Source organism: Felis catus, chromosome A1 (genome assembly GCF_018350175.1).
Source record: "Felis catus isolate Fca126 chromosome A1, F.catus_Fca126_mat1.0, whole genome shotgun sequence".
Lineage (NCBI taxonomy): Eukaryota > Metazoa > Chordata > Mammalia > Carnivora > Felidae > Felis > Felis catus.
In genome coordinates, this window is record NC_058368.1 from 15700332 (window position 1) to 15713944 (window position 13613).

Here is a 13613-nt window from a genome sequence, read left to right on the forward strand (position 1 = left end):
ATTTAAGAATCCATTGCCAAATCCAAGCTCATTAAGATTTACCCCTATGTTTTCGTCAAAGAGTTTTATGGTTTTAGCTCTTATAGTTAGGTCATTGATCATTTTCAGTTAATTTTTATACATTAACTGAGGTATAAGGTAGGGGTCCAACTTCACTGTTTTTCATGTGGCTATCCAGTTGTCCCAGAACCATCTGTTGGAGACTATTCTTTCTCTGTTGAATGGTTTTATTTTTTATTTTATTTTTGTAATGTTTATTTATTTTTGAGAGAGAGAGACAGAGTGTGAGCAAGGGAGGGGCAGAGAGAGAGGGAGACACAGAATCTAAAGCAGGCTCCAGGCTCTGAGCTGTCAACACAGAGCACGACGCAGGGCTCAGATTCACAGACCACGAGATCATGATCGGAGCCGAAGTCAGGCACTTAACTGAATGAGCCACCCAGGCGCCCTTCTAGTGAGTGGTTTGAACACCTTTGTCAAAAATCAATTGGCCACAGATGCTCGGGTGTATTTCTGGACTGTCAATTCTATTCCATTGATCTTTGTGTCTATCCTTTGCCAATTCCACAGGTTTTTTTTTATATATAATTTTTTTTTTAATTTTTTTAACGTTTATTTATTTTTGAGACAGAGAGAGACAGAGCATGAACGGGGGAGGGGCAGAGAGAGAGGGAGACACAGAATTGGAAGCAGGCTCCAGGCTCTGAGCCATTAGCCCAGAGCCCAACACGGGGCTCGAACTCACAGACCGCGAGATTGTGACCTGAGCTGAAGTCGGACGCTTAACCGACTGAGCCACCCAGGCGCCCCACCAATTCCACAGTTTTGATTACTGTATCTTTCTAGGATATTTCAGACTGGGAAGTGTGAGCCTTCCAACTTTGTTCTCCCTTTTCAAGATTGCTTTGTATTTTACTTATTTTTATTATTTATTGTCTCTTTTTCCTCCCCACAACATTGACTGTATTAGGACGTGAATTTTTTGACCATTTTGTTCACTGCTGTACGCCAGCACACAAAATAGAGCCTAGCTTGTTTAATATTTACTAAATGAATGAATGGGCTCACAGAGTCATTCACAGCTCCCAGAAAGTAATGGGGGTGGGAGGAGAAGAGGAAAAGGAGAGAAAGCTATGGTTGAGCAACTCCTGTCAAAGAACAGTTGAAATGGCAAGAAGGAGGGGCAATTTAAGGTCTCAGGGTGCCAAGGGACCCTTTCAAAACCATATTGCCAGGAGGGCATTCGCAGCAGGAGCCATTCTGGTGTGTGAGTCAGTCTTTAGTAATTGAAATGTACTAAGACTAAAAACCATTTAGTTACTAGCACGTTGAACATTTTATATTTTTCAAAAACAAAACATCAGATAAGATGAAACAGAATGAATAACAGTGAATTATTTTCTGTGAACTGAAAGGGCAAATAGCTTTTGCATCTTATCTTAAGAGTCTCCATGGCTTTTAGCATATGTAAATAATTATTCTTGATAAGTTAATTAATTTTACAATCATATCACACAACATCCCCTGCAATGTAAAAGTACCGTACTGACCTTTTAAAAAAAATTCTGAACAAAATCTTAAATAAATATACCTATCGCATTTAGTCAAATTAAATAACTGGGTAGTGACATCAGCAAGTCTGAACACTATTGTTTCTAGTGGGACAGAAGCCAGTGAAGAAATAGCAGAGCTAAAGTACATGTAGGGCAGTTTAAGATAGATGCATTGGCAAATTTTCTTTGGTGTTCATTACTTTCTTTTTCAATTTGCAAAATGTTTAAAATGTAAATACTTAAGGAAGGATGAAGGGTATCACTCCTGTTGAATATATATTACATAAACTGCCATGGATTAATTGTATTTTTTTTACATAATAGCAAATACTGCTCCCATGAGATTAAGCAACATATTGCCACCCCACAAATAAAGCCATATGGTTCCATCTGTTTCCAGGTTCCATTACAGTACGCCTACGGGTTAAAAAAGAAACTGTTAACCACAGGATGCAAATATGCCTCTTATTTAATTTTTCAAAATCAACAAAATGTTAATGATATAATTTGGCAGAGTTTGACTTATTACGGGAGTTAGATATGCATCTCCTAATCCTCTTGCACTGAGGATGATTTAACACGGTATGTGAAATAAATAAACTAGCGCTAAAATTGCATAGCTCTGGGATTTGCCAGGTGCTAATTGCTCTACTGAAGCCTGGAGGAAAATGCACAATTGCCCCGTGTAGTCGTCCTAGGTATAATTATGGTCTGAGAGTTTTATTCCCTGGACAGAGGTGACAGCCTGGAGACAGCTTTGCATGAACTTGGTCTTCATCTTAGGATCTATAAAAAAGACCACGGGCAGTTCACCACCTCCCCTGCAAAGCCCACCACAGGAGGGGAAACTGCTATTTATCCTTCAAGTGCAGCTCAGGTATCGTAGATAGAATTCTCTTCTCAGGCAGTACCTTATACACATTACTATTTTCAGTTTGGATCATAACTTGTTTGTATATATGTCCCTCCTCTATTAAATAACAAAGTCTTTAAGGATGTGACTACCTTGTTCACCTCTGTAGCTCCAATCCTTCGCAAAAAATTGGCATTTAATAAATATTTAGTACTAATTATGTTAAATGACTATGTCTCCTAGTGCTGGTGCCCAAGAAATAGTAGATGCTTAATAAATTTTAAGTATCAGAAACTGTCTTCCTCTCCTCTACTCAAAATTTCACTTTTTCTCCCCTTTTCATCACCATTCTTCTGTTAGAACACAGGTCAGGCTCTCATCCTAGACCAATGGTTCTCAGTGAGGGAAGAGTGGGTGACCTTGCCCCCCATCGGTCATCTGGCAATGTCTGGAGACATTCTGGGTTGCCAGAAGCAGGCCAGAGGGAGCGGGCCTCAGTGGCATCTAGTGCATAGAGGCCAAGGATGCTACTAAACATCCCACAACTCAGAGAACAGTGTGCACAACAAAGAATTATTTGGGCCCCTGGGTGACTCAGTCGGTTATAAGTGTGTGACTCTGGGTTTCAGCTCAGGTCATGATTTCACAGTTTGTGGGTTCAAGGCCCATGTAGGTAGGGCTCTGTGCTAATAGCACGGAGCCTGCTTGGGATTCTCTCTTTCCCTCTCTCTCTGTCCCTACTCTGCTCATGTGCTCACTCTCTCTCTCTCTCAAAACAAATACATAAAGACCTAAAAAAAAAAAAAAAAGAATTATCTGGCCCCAAGTGCCAGTAGGTGAGAAACTCTGCCTAGACTTCCATTTAAAAAAAAATTTTTTTTAATGTTTTATTTATTTCTGAGACAGAGAGAGACAGAGCATGAGCAGGGGAGGGGCAGAGAGAGAGGGAGACACAGAATCCGAAGCAGGCTACAGGCTCTGAGCTGTCAGCACAGAGCCTCATGCGGGGCTCGAACTCACAGACCGCGAGATCATGACCTGAGCTGAAGTCGGACGCTCAACCGACTGAGCCACCCAGGCGCCCCTAGACTTTCATTTCTTGAAATTGACTCCTGGTCATTCCCTTCTAATCCTATTCTTTCTTTCTAATCTACTCTTCCTAAAAATCTCCTTGTTTGAGATATAATTGACATAAAACATTATATTAGTTTCAGATGTACAGCACAATTCAATATTTGTATACACTACAAAATGATCACCACAGCAAGTCTAGTTAACATCTGTCACCATTTTTATCTTATGATGTAAACTTTTAAGATCTACTCTCTTAGCAACATTCAAATATACTATATGGTATCATTAACTATATCACCATGCTGTATGTTACATCCCATGACTTGTTTATTTTGTAACTCGACGTTTGTACACCTTTTGACACTCTTCACCTATTTTGCCCACACCCCATCCTAAACCTCTGGCAACCACCTACCTATTCTGTGTACCTATGAACTTGGTTTTGTTTCTGTTTGTTTGTTTTTAATTTTTTAATTTATTTTGAGAGAGATCTTGGGCACAAGTGGGAAAGGGGCAGACAGAGAGGGAGAAAGAGAATCCCAAGCAGACTCCATGCTGTCAGCAGAGAGCCTGAAGTGGGCTCAATCTCAGTAACCCTGAGATGAATACCTGAGCCAAAATCAAGAGTTGGATGCTTAACGGACTGAGCCACCCAGGTGCCCCACTGGTTTTTTTTTTTTTTTTAGATTCCACATATAAGCGAGACTAAAAATATTTCTCATTGTTTTTCTGCTCCAAAGGCCTTATACTTTTTGTTTTATTTTTTAATGTTTATTTTTGAGAGAGACAGAGCTTGAGCATGGAGGGACAGAGAGAGTGAGGGAGACAGAATCCGAAGCAGCCTCCAGGCTCAGAGCTGTCAGCACAAAGCCTGGGGCGGGGCTTGAACTTCTAAACCGTGAGATTATGACCTGAGCAGAAGTTGGATGCTGGCCTAACTGAACCATCCAGGCGCTGGGTCTTACACTTTTTTAAATGTCTTTGTTTTTTGGTTTAGTTGCTGCTGGATTTTCAACACTATCAATATATCAATATGTCAAAAGCAGAACTGGAACCAAGTCTTAAAAATTCCTATCTCTAATTTAGGTGCTTTACAACTCTCTTAACCCAAATGAAAGCTTTTAAATTAGGAGGACACTGAGAAAACAGACTCTGAAGTGATGGCAGCTAATTTTCTTCAGTGATCCAAATTTCTAAACCTACAAAAAGCCAAATGTCCCTTCTAACTTTGTTTGCAGTTGAAATGCTGTTTCACTGACAGTTATATCACACACTGATATATGCCGGCTAGATATCCTCTGATCTAACCATGATATCCTCTAATCTAACCACGATTTGTTCAAAATTAATGTGATCTAAGACTAGTTTTAAAAACAAAAGACTTTTGAAAAACATACGTGATTCCCTTTATTTAGATGACCAAATGTTATGAAATTCCACAGAAGTAACTCTTAAATGTGAAAAATCACATACAGAAGTATGTGAAAAATCACATACAGAAGTAGGTGGAAAAAATATATATATATAAATATATATAATGCATATATATAAATACATATATATACATATATAAAAATATATACAATAAATAAATTTTTATAAATAAATAATATATATAATAAAATATATAAAATATAAAAATATATAATTATAAATTATAATTATAAATGTAAGTATAAATATATATAATATATAAATACATATATACACATATATAAATACATATATATACATATATATAAATACATATATATACATATATATACATATCCGATAAATGATTCATATCCCAAATAGATAAAGAACTCCTATAACTCAACAACCAAAAGAAAAACCAATACTATTCAAAAGGGGACAAAGCACTTGAATAAGACATTTCTCCAAAGAAGATATATAAATGGTCAACAAGCATATGATTGTATGATAACATCATAACATCAATAGTCATTAGGGAAATGCAAATCAAAACCACAATGAGATACCACTTCACCCTCATTAGGATAGCTATTACAAGTGTTGGCAAGGGTGTGGAAAAAGGAGAATCTTTGTGCATTGTTGGTGAGACTATAAAGTGGTTCAGCCACTGTGGCAAACAGCTTGGAAGCTCTTCAAAAATTAAATGCAGAATTACTAAATGACCCAGTAATTGCATCCCTAGATGTACACACAAAAGAACTGAAAACAGGTACTCAGGTACTTGTACACCAATATTCACAGAAGTATTCACACCAGCCAAAAGGAGAAAAACAACCTAAGTGTCCATCAACAGATGACTGGGTAAACAAAATGTGGTAGATATGCACAATGGAATATTAGTCAGCCTTAAAAAGGAAAGAAATTCTCATACATGCTACAACATGGATAAAACTTGAAGATGTTACACTAATGAAATGAGCTAGACACAAAAAAGCAAATTTTGGGGCGCCTGGGTGGCTCAGTCGGTTAAGCATCTGACTCCTGATTTTGGCTTGGGTCATGATCTCGAGGTTCACGGGTTCCAGCCCCGAGTCAGGCTCTGTGCTGGCAGGACAGAGCCTGCTAGAGGTTCCCCATCTCCCTCTGTCTCTGCTCCTCCCCCACTTGTGCGCACAAGTGTGCTCTTTCTCTCTCAAAACAAGTTTATTTAAACTTAAAAAATAAAAGCAAATTTTGATTCCACTTATATGAGGTAACTAGCATAGGCAAATTCATAAAGACAGGAAATAGAACAGAGGCTACCAGGTGCTAGAAGAAAGGGGCATGGGAAGTTCTGTTGAATGGGGACACAGTCACAATTGGGGAGGGTGAAAAAGTTCTGGAGAAGGGTGGTAGTGATAGTTGCACCACAATGTGATGAATTTAATACAACTGAATTGTACACTTAAAAATGGTGAAAGTGGTAAATTTTGTGTGTTTTATCACAATAAAATACAGTGGAAAAAGTCTCACTCCAAATGTTATAATAATTTGCTTCATCACTGTCTTCAAGGGATTTTACAAATAATGTCTCCCACTAACAGAATTTTAGGTTTTTATCTAAATTTGAGATGGAAAATAATGTGCCATTGGTACATGCATGTCTTGAAAGAAATTAGAATCCCTGATAATATAAAATGCTAGGACATCACACACAAACCCCAGGCCCAATTATATAGGATAATCTCCTTTCAAAAGCCCATACTCAGTGAAGGACAGGCATAGTTTTGTGCCATCCCCGGCATTTTGCCTGCCTTTCAGATCCTTTCTTCCACTTAATGCTGATTCATGTAAACATATCAATTTTCTCTGATGGTTGTAGCATAGGGGAGAAAGAAAGTACTGTTTTAAAAATATCATTTGTTTCTATGCTAAGAAAAGGTGAAAATACAGAACAATGTCCAGAAAGATTATTTTTTTTAATGAGATCTATTGTCTATCCCAGAACCAACCAATGGCAATTTTACATATTATCGATCAATATTTTTGAGCTTTATTTTCTTGGAATCAGCTATTTTTCAATACAAACTATAAAATTCCTTTAGTCAAAGCAAATAATTACATTCAAAAAACATCCATAGATTCAACAACTGTGAGCATTCTGAAAGAAAGCAGAAATAGAAGTCTTTTCATGCACGAACACATCTGATATTTATTCTATATGTTTATATATGTTTATTTATTTTTGAGAGAGAGAGACAGAGAGAAAGAATCCCAAGCAGGCTTCATGCCTTCAGCACAAGCCCAACACGAGCCATGAGATCATGACCTGAGCCAAGATCAAGAGTTAGACACTCAACTGAGCCACTCAGGCACCCCCACATCTGATATTTGAAGTTGTATTAAAATCTACTAATACTCCAGAATCTCTGTGTGTTCAAATCCATTAGAAGGTCCACAGAATTTGAAATTCACTCTTTCATAAAACTGATTTTATGACCCCTCCTTAATAGGAATGTAATAGAGCCTACTACCTGAAAATGTTACTGGATTAATAAATTTACCCTATAATACACAACTAAGTACCAGAATATTTGAAGTTAATCTTTGTCAACAGTTGTGGATTTGGGTAAACTGTGGCCCAAACTACATAATGACTGCCTGAGTCTCATCCAATAAAATCCCACAAATATATCAAAACCCCCACGTGCATAAAGTATACACACAATCTCATTTTAAAACAGAACTCCAAAATCAGCTTCATTACTTTTTACATTAGTACTGAATTTCACAAAAGGTCCTGATTAAAAGTGATATGTTTTGCCTACACCAAGACAGGGCTATAATAGGCAGCCCTGTGCTCATGACAGGAGGTGCTGAAGTAAACTGGTGTCATTGGGATTTATACTTAATAGGTCACTGGGATAGGCTTGATTTACGTTCACTTAAATCCCTGGGATATGGTCCTCTTGAACACTCATCTAGTTTGATTTTTCAGCTAGAATGTCAATGTTGATTGGCTATCATTTCTTAAGTTTCAGTGGAGATTTAGAATTATTTTTTATTTTTTTCTTTCTCTTAAGTTTATTTATTTTGAGAGGGAAAGAGAGAGAGAGAGAGAGAGAGTGAGCAGGGGAGGGGCAGAGAGAGAAGGAGGAAAAGAGAATCCCAAGCAGGCTCTGCACCATCTGCACAGAGTCCAACATGGGGCTGGAACTCATGAACCGTGAGATCATGACCTGAGCCAAAATCAGAAGCCCGACTGACTGAGCTACCCAGGCGCCCATGGAATTGTTTTTTGTTTGTTTGTTTTTTTAATAAAAAGGATACATTTTTTACTGTTTCTCCCTACCACCTTTGGAGACAGAATTATAATTCTATTGCCTATTTGATATTTTATAGTGAAAGGGAAGAAGAACAGGCAATAAAGCAGCAAAGAGGGGATCTAACAAATACACCTAAGCATTTGGGCCACTTTTAAGGTAGACTTAAAATGTTACACATTTTCTTTCCACGTGCTATTCTGAATAGTAAGAGCATGATTGAACATTTTAACGGTAAGCAACTCTTAAGACTGTCGTCAGAGAATGTCAAGATTTGGGAAGATTACAGCGTAAGTTTCTAGCATTCCACACTCTATTCTTTTTTTTTTTTTTTTGAATGTTTATTTATTTTTGAAGGAGAGAGAGAGAGAGACAGAGCATGATCAGGGGAGGGGCAGAGAGAGAGGGAGACACAGAATCCAAAGTGGGTTCCAGACTCCGAGCTGTCAGCACAGAGCCTGACATGGTGTTCAAACTCACAAAACGTGAGAGATCATGACCTGAGCCAAAGTCAGACGCTTAACCGACTGAGCCACCCAGGCACCCCACCACGCTCTCTTTTTTATATTGTCAGCATTTTCTTGGAGAGATGCTATAGACCACCCCACAAGTGTGGTATTTTATTATTTAAGTTTGGAAGGGCCCACAATGTAACTAGTGCCTCCAGGAAAAGATGCAACACGATATAATGAATATTTGGAGGAAGGACGTGGAGGAAGAAGACTTGAAACTGAATGCTAGCTTCCTCACTAATGTGACCTTTAAGTAATCAACCACTTTGATCCTATTTCCTCCTCTGCAAAACTGAAAGAAAAATCACTGCTTTTCATACTGAGAGGATGTGTGCAAAAGCAGTTTGAACACTGTAAACTTAATGCAAAGATACTATTTTTTATTACTAACAAGTGGTTATACTTCTACTTATTCCTCCTACATGCCTCACTGTAGAAGTAAAAGGTGCCAAAAAAAGAAGAAAAGACAAGAAAAAAAAAGGAAAACAACATCAGAAAATCATCAGAGACAAAGAAGGAAAAAAGAGGACAAATGTTCACATAAAAAGAAAAAAAAAAACAGTATCTCAACCATCTCAACATATTAGCGTCTCATTAGGAATCAAATTATGACATCATTTTCTTCCTAATCAGCATGAAATGCTACAATTCACCCAACAGAGCTGATGGACAGATATTCCTGAGGCCGCAATACATACTTCCTACATAACTCCAGGACCAGTCAGAAAGAGGGAAAAGGCAAGAAGATAAATGGACCCCAAGAGAAATGAGATGGTCACTGTATAAAATTTGACTATCCAGCAGTTCCAACTGTACAAAACCTGAGAACTACCAACAAGCAAAAAAGAGCTGTACCTGCCAAAATGGATGTTATCAAGTCTGTACAGAAAAGATCACATAGGACCTATTTGCGACTATTTGCGACTTAGGTTAAACAAGCGGGTTTACAGGATTTCGAAGTTTACAGCAAATCAGAACAGCAAACTGGGAGACAGATGAGGAATGCCACCAGCAGGTGCGTGACAGCAAAGTGAAATCAAAGCTGGTGTCCTGGCCCCAAGGAAAGGGACCAAAACCAGCCAAACAAAACAAAACAACGAAAAAGCTCCTGAAAAGCAGACACCAGTTCTGAAAAGCACAAGAGTTTGAGGTCGCTGCATCTGGGAACTACCGGCCCTTCTTTCCAGCTCCAGAATTGCTTACCATGCAGTTCTTCAAAATTCTGGAGACCACAGAGAGTCTCCAACACAGCAGCAAGAGAGTGGCAGGGTGGACTTGGACACCAGGAGAATGGCAAAGCACTAGGCTTCGTCCCTCTGCAGATTGCCACCTTCCACCAAAGCAGCCCGTTTTCATTCAGCTTTACTTAATGAGGCTTCTTTGATCTAAGGGCCCTGTTGGTTTAAAAAAAAATTTTTTTTTTTCATTAAAATTTGACCACCACTGACTTCCATACTCCAAGATCCTTAAATGCAGTATGTTCCAATGTAGTAATGGAATCTAGGCCAGGAGTTGGGGAGACGGATGGATGAACAGGTGGAGCAGAGATGACTTTTAGGGCAGTAAAACTCTTCTGTATGATATCGCAATGGCTATTTGCACATTATACATTTGCACAAACCCATAGAATGTATAGAATGTACAACACCCCATGGACTTTGGGTGATAATGATGTACCAGTGTAGGATCATCAACTGTAACAAATGCACCACTCTGGTGGAGGACATCCATAGTACAGGAGACTGTGCATGTGGGCGGGGGGTGGGGGGTGGGGGGGTGGGGCAGTAGGAGGTATATGGGAACTCTCTGTACCTTTCGCTCAATTTTTCCTGTGAACCTAAAACTTTTCAAAAAATGTTTATTATTTTGTTTAAAAGAGAAAGAAATGGAACCTATTAGCTTTCTTAAAACAGTTTTTCCTCCATATTTAATGGGAGCACCACTCCCCAACCACTTGCTTAAGCTAGAAACAGACTCAGAACAACCCCATGGAAATGTTATTCATCCTGTTCCTCAATCCCACTTTCCCTAGGTCATCAAATCCCATGGATGGATCCTCCACATATTTCTCAGCTATGCCCCATCCCAGATGTCCTCAATGAGTCTACTCTACCCAGGCAGCTGTGTCCTACTGGGCCTCCCCTCATCTGCACACCACCCCCCCCCCAAGAGCACCCTCCCTGTTGGACCCCTAGTGGCCTGTCCTTCCAAGTCCAGAGCAGATCCCTGCACACTTTTTAGTGACAAGTCTTGCACTGAGACTAAAACAGACTAGGACAGTAACTATTTCCAGGGGTTAGAGTTAAAAGTCTTTTATTTCTGCTTTAAACAGTTGGTCTCCAAATTTCTTCCTTTTTAAAAATATTTTAATGTTTATTTGAGAGAGAGTGCTTGTGCAAACACGCCTGTGCAAGTGGGGAATGGCAGAGAGAGAGGGAGAGAGAATCCCAAGCAGGCTCTGAGTTATCAACACAGAGCCCCACCCAGGGTTCCATCTCACAAACCTTGAGATCATAAGCTAAACCAAAATCGAAAGTTGGACGCTTCACTCACTGAGCCATCCTATTTTTCTCAAGTCATCTCTATACCCAACGTTGGAGACTGAACTCACAGTCCCGAGATCAAGAGTCAAATGTGCTACCCACTGAACCAGCCAGGCGTCCCATCTCCAAATTTCTATTATGAGTGTGTATTTATGTATTTTAAACGGGGGAGGGGGGAGGGGGGAGGGGGGAGGGTGGGAAGCAGTATGGTGGGTAAGATTTGATGATTTGAGCATCACTTTCCAACCAGGCTCTTCACAATCTTTCTCCTCAAATGGCATTCCCAGACTCATCAATCCTCACTCCTTTTGCCCTGCACTGCTTCTCCTCCGCCCTGAGGCCTGTGAGCAGCTACATCCTGGAAACCTCCCCCATGGCCCCAGGCAGCAGCATTAATGAGCTCTCCACAGCTCTTCTGGGCTTCCACAGCACCTGGCATACACCTTCATAAAAGCACAGAGGACACTTGCTTCCTTACCGTGGTTATTTGTTTTCCCCAGAGAAGCTCAGCTCTTTCTGAAGGCCACAGGCCATGCTACAGAGTGCTCTGAACTGCCTAACACTAGGTCTGGTACACAATAAACGTTGCACGAATGAAGGTAAAATCCAGTCTCATCGATAACATCAACTACTACATTATGAAGCCCTATATAATTAGTCTAACTTCTGATTCTGAGCCATTGCTTTGCTGATGTAATATAACAAATTCCTTTGACAAGCAAAAGCATATATAATGCCTTCCCTCCTTCCTGTGCACTTAATAGTCTTTCTACTTAAAGTGCTGTTATAAGAACACTGACCTGTACGTGAATACCTGCAAAGTGTTAAATGGCTATAAATAATACTTTAAGTGTTTTTTTAAAATGGTGTATGGGTAATTTTTAAAGTTTCGTTGATGTGTGTATGTTGTGGGAGGTTGAGTTTCCGGGCCAAGGGCTGCTTGAGCTGTGGAGATTAGAAACTGATGGAGAAGAATCACTAATAACCGTGTTATAGATTGCTGTTTGGAGAAACTCAGATTTTTAATTGCCAATGACATGCATGAAACAGTGGAGATGGTGTGTCAAATACCATCTCGGCAGCTTTGCTTAGTATGAATGTGGCCACTTAGAAGTACCATATCAATTTGTCTTCAATCTCTTTTCAAATGCCCCTTTGATGATGTGATTCTCCTGCTCAAACCCTTCAGTATTTCTCTTTTGACCACAGGTTAAAATGTAATAGTTTTCTTTTGTCTACAGATTAAAATCCAAATGCCTTATCTTTCCTTCCACCTTATTCTACAAAACACCAACATATCTTAGGGAAGAGAAAGGACCGTGGTTGAAGGAAGAAACTAAATGTATCAAGTATCAAGGATGAGCCAGACACCTATTCTAGGTACTGGTATTTTAAGATAAAACACGGTCTCTTTGCTTTGTGATATTATAGTCTATGGGGGGAGACAGGAATCTAAACACATTATTACCAGGCAGGCTATAGAAGATTATTATTACTGCTATTAAAAGGGTCATGGGTGGTTTCTTCCTAAGGAAGAAAAAACCAGAGAAGCAAGGTCTCTTCTCTTGATAGACACAGTAGTACAATTCCAGGCCTAGGGACATCGTCAGCTTCCTTAACTTCTTGCAAGGACTTACAGCAAGAATCTCTATTCCCATTATACCTTGTATTTCACTTTTATTTAGAATCCTAAACTAAATGGGATCATTCTAATTATCCTTCTCAAGGGTGAAGCAAAATTCACAAAGTAAAAATGGAATTCTAACCAGGAAAAAATATAGAGAAATCCAAATAGATTACTTCTTTTTTGCATAAAGAAATTTACCAGGGTGCCTGGGTGGCTCAGTCGGTTGAGCCTCCGACTTTGGCTCAGGGCATGATCTCACGGTCTGTGAGTTCGAGCCCTGCGTCGGGCTCTGTGCTGACATCACAGAGTCTGGAGCCTGCTTCAGATTCTGTCTCTCCCTCTCTCTCTGACCCTCCCCCGTTCATGCTCTGTCTCTCTCTGTCTCAAAAATAAATAAACATTAAAAAAAAAAAAAAAAGAAATTTACCATTTGATAAATATTCTGATATTTGCCTTCCTCACCACTCTCTTTCTAATTAGGCTATGATATCCTGGAAATCAAGATTTTATTTGCTTCTGTTACTTTATTTTGTTATATGGTCCTTAGGGCTTGGGGCCTCACAAGCAGTGTAAGTACAATAGGCACAGAACAAACAACGACTGAATGAATAACCTTTATAAGCCCCCAAATTTATAAGTCCCACTTTCTAGACCAATTAATATATCCACAAAATCATATTTTACTAAAAAAAATTTTTTTTTAATGTTTATTCATTTTTGAGAGAGAGGTGTG

At 39.2% G+C, this 13613-nt stretch overlaps 1 protein-coding gene across 8 annotated transcripts in view; it reads right to left on the minus strand.

Annotated features, from left to right (window-relative positions):
- The window catches only part of SMAD9 (SMAD family member 9), an 84256-nt gene that overhangs the window by 63967 nt on the left and 6676 nt on the right, over positions 1–13613 (minus strand). For 5 of the 8 annotated variants that reach the window (XM_023250901.2, XM_023250900.2, XM_023250904.2 and 2 more), the window contains one exon: positions 9914–10104. The exons of the other annotated variants lie outside the window; for them this stretch is intronic. The gene's annotated coding sequence lies outside the window, so the exon portion shown is untranslated. The remainder of the gene's footprint in view (positions 1–9913; positions 10105–13613) is intronic. 8 annotated transcript variants of the gene reach the window in all.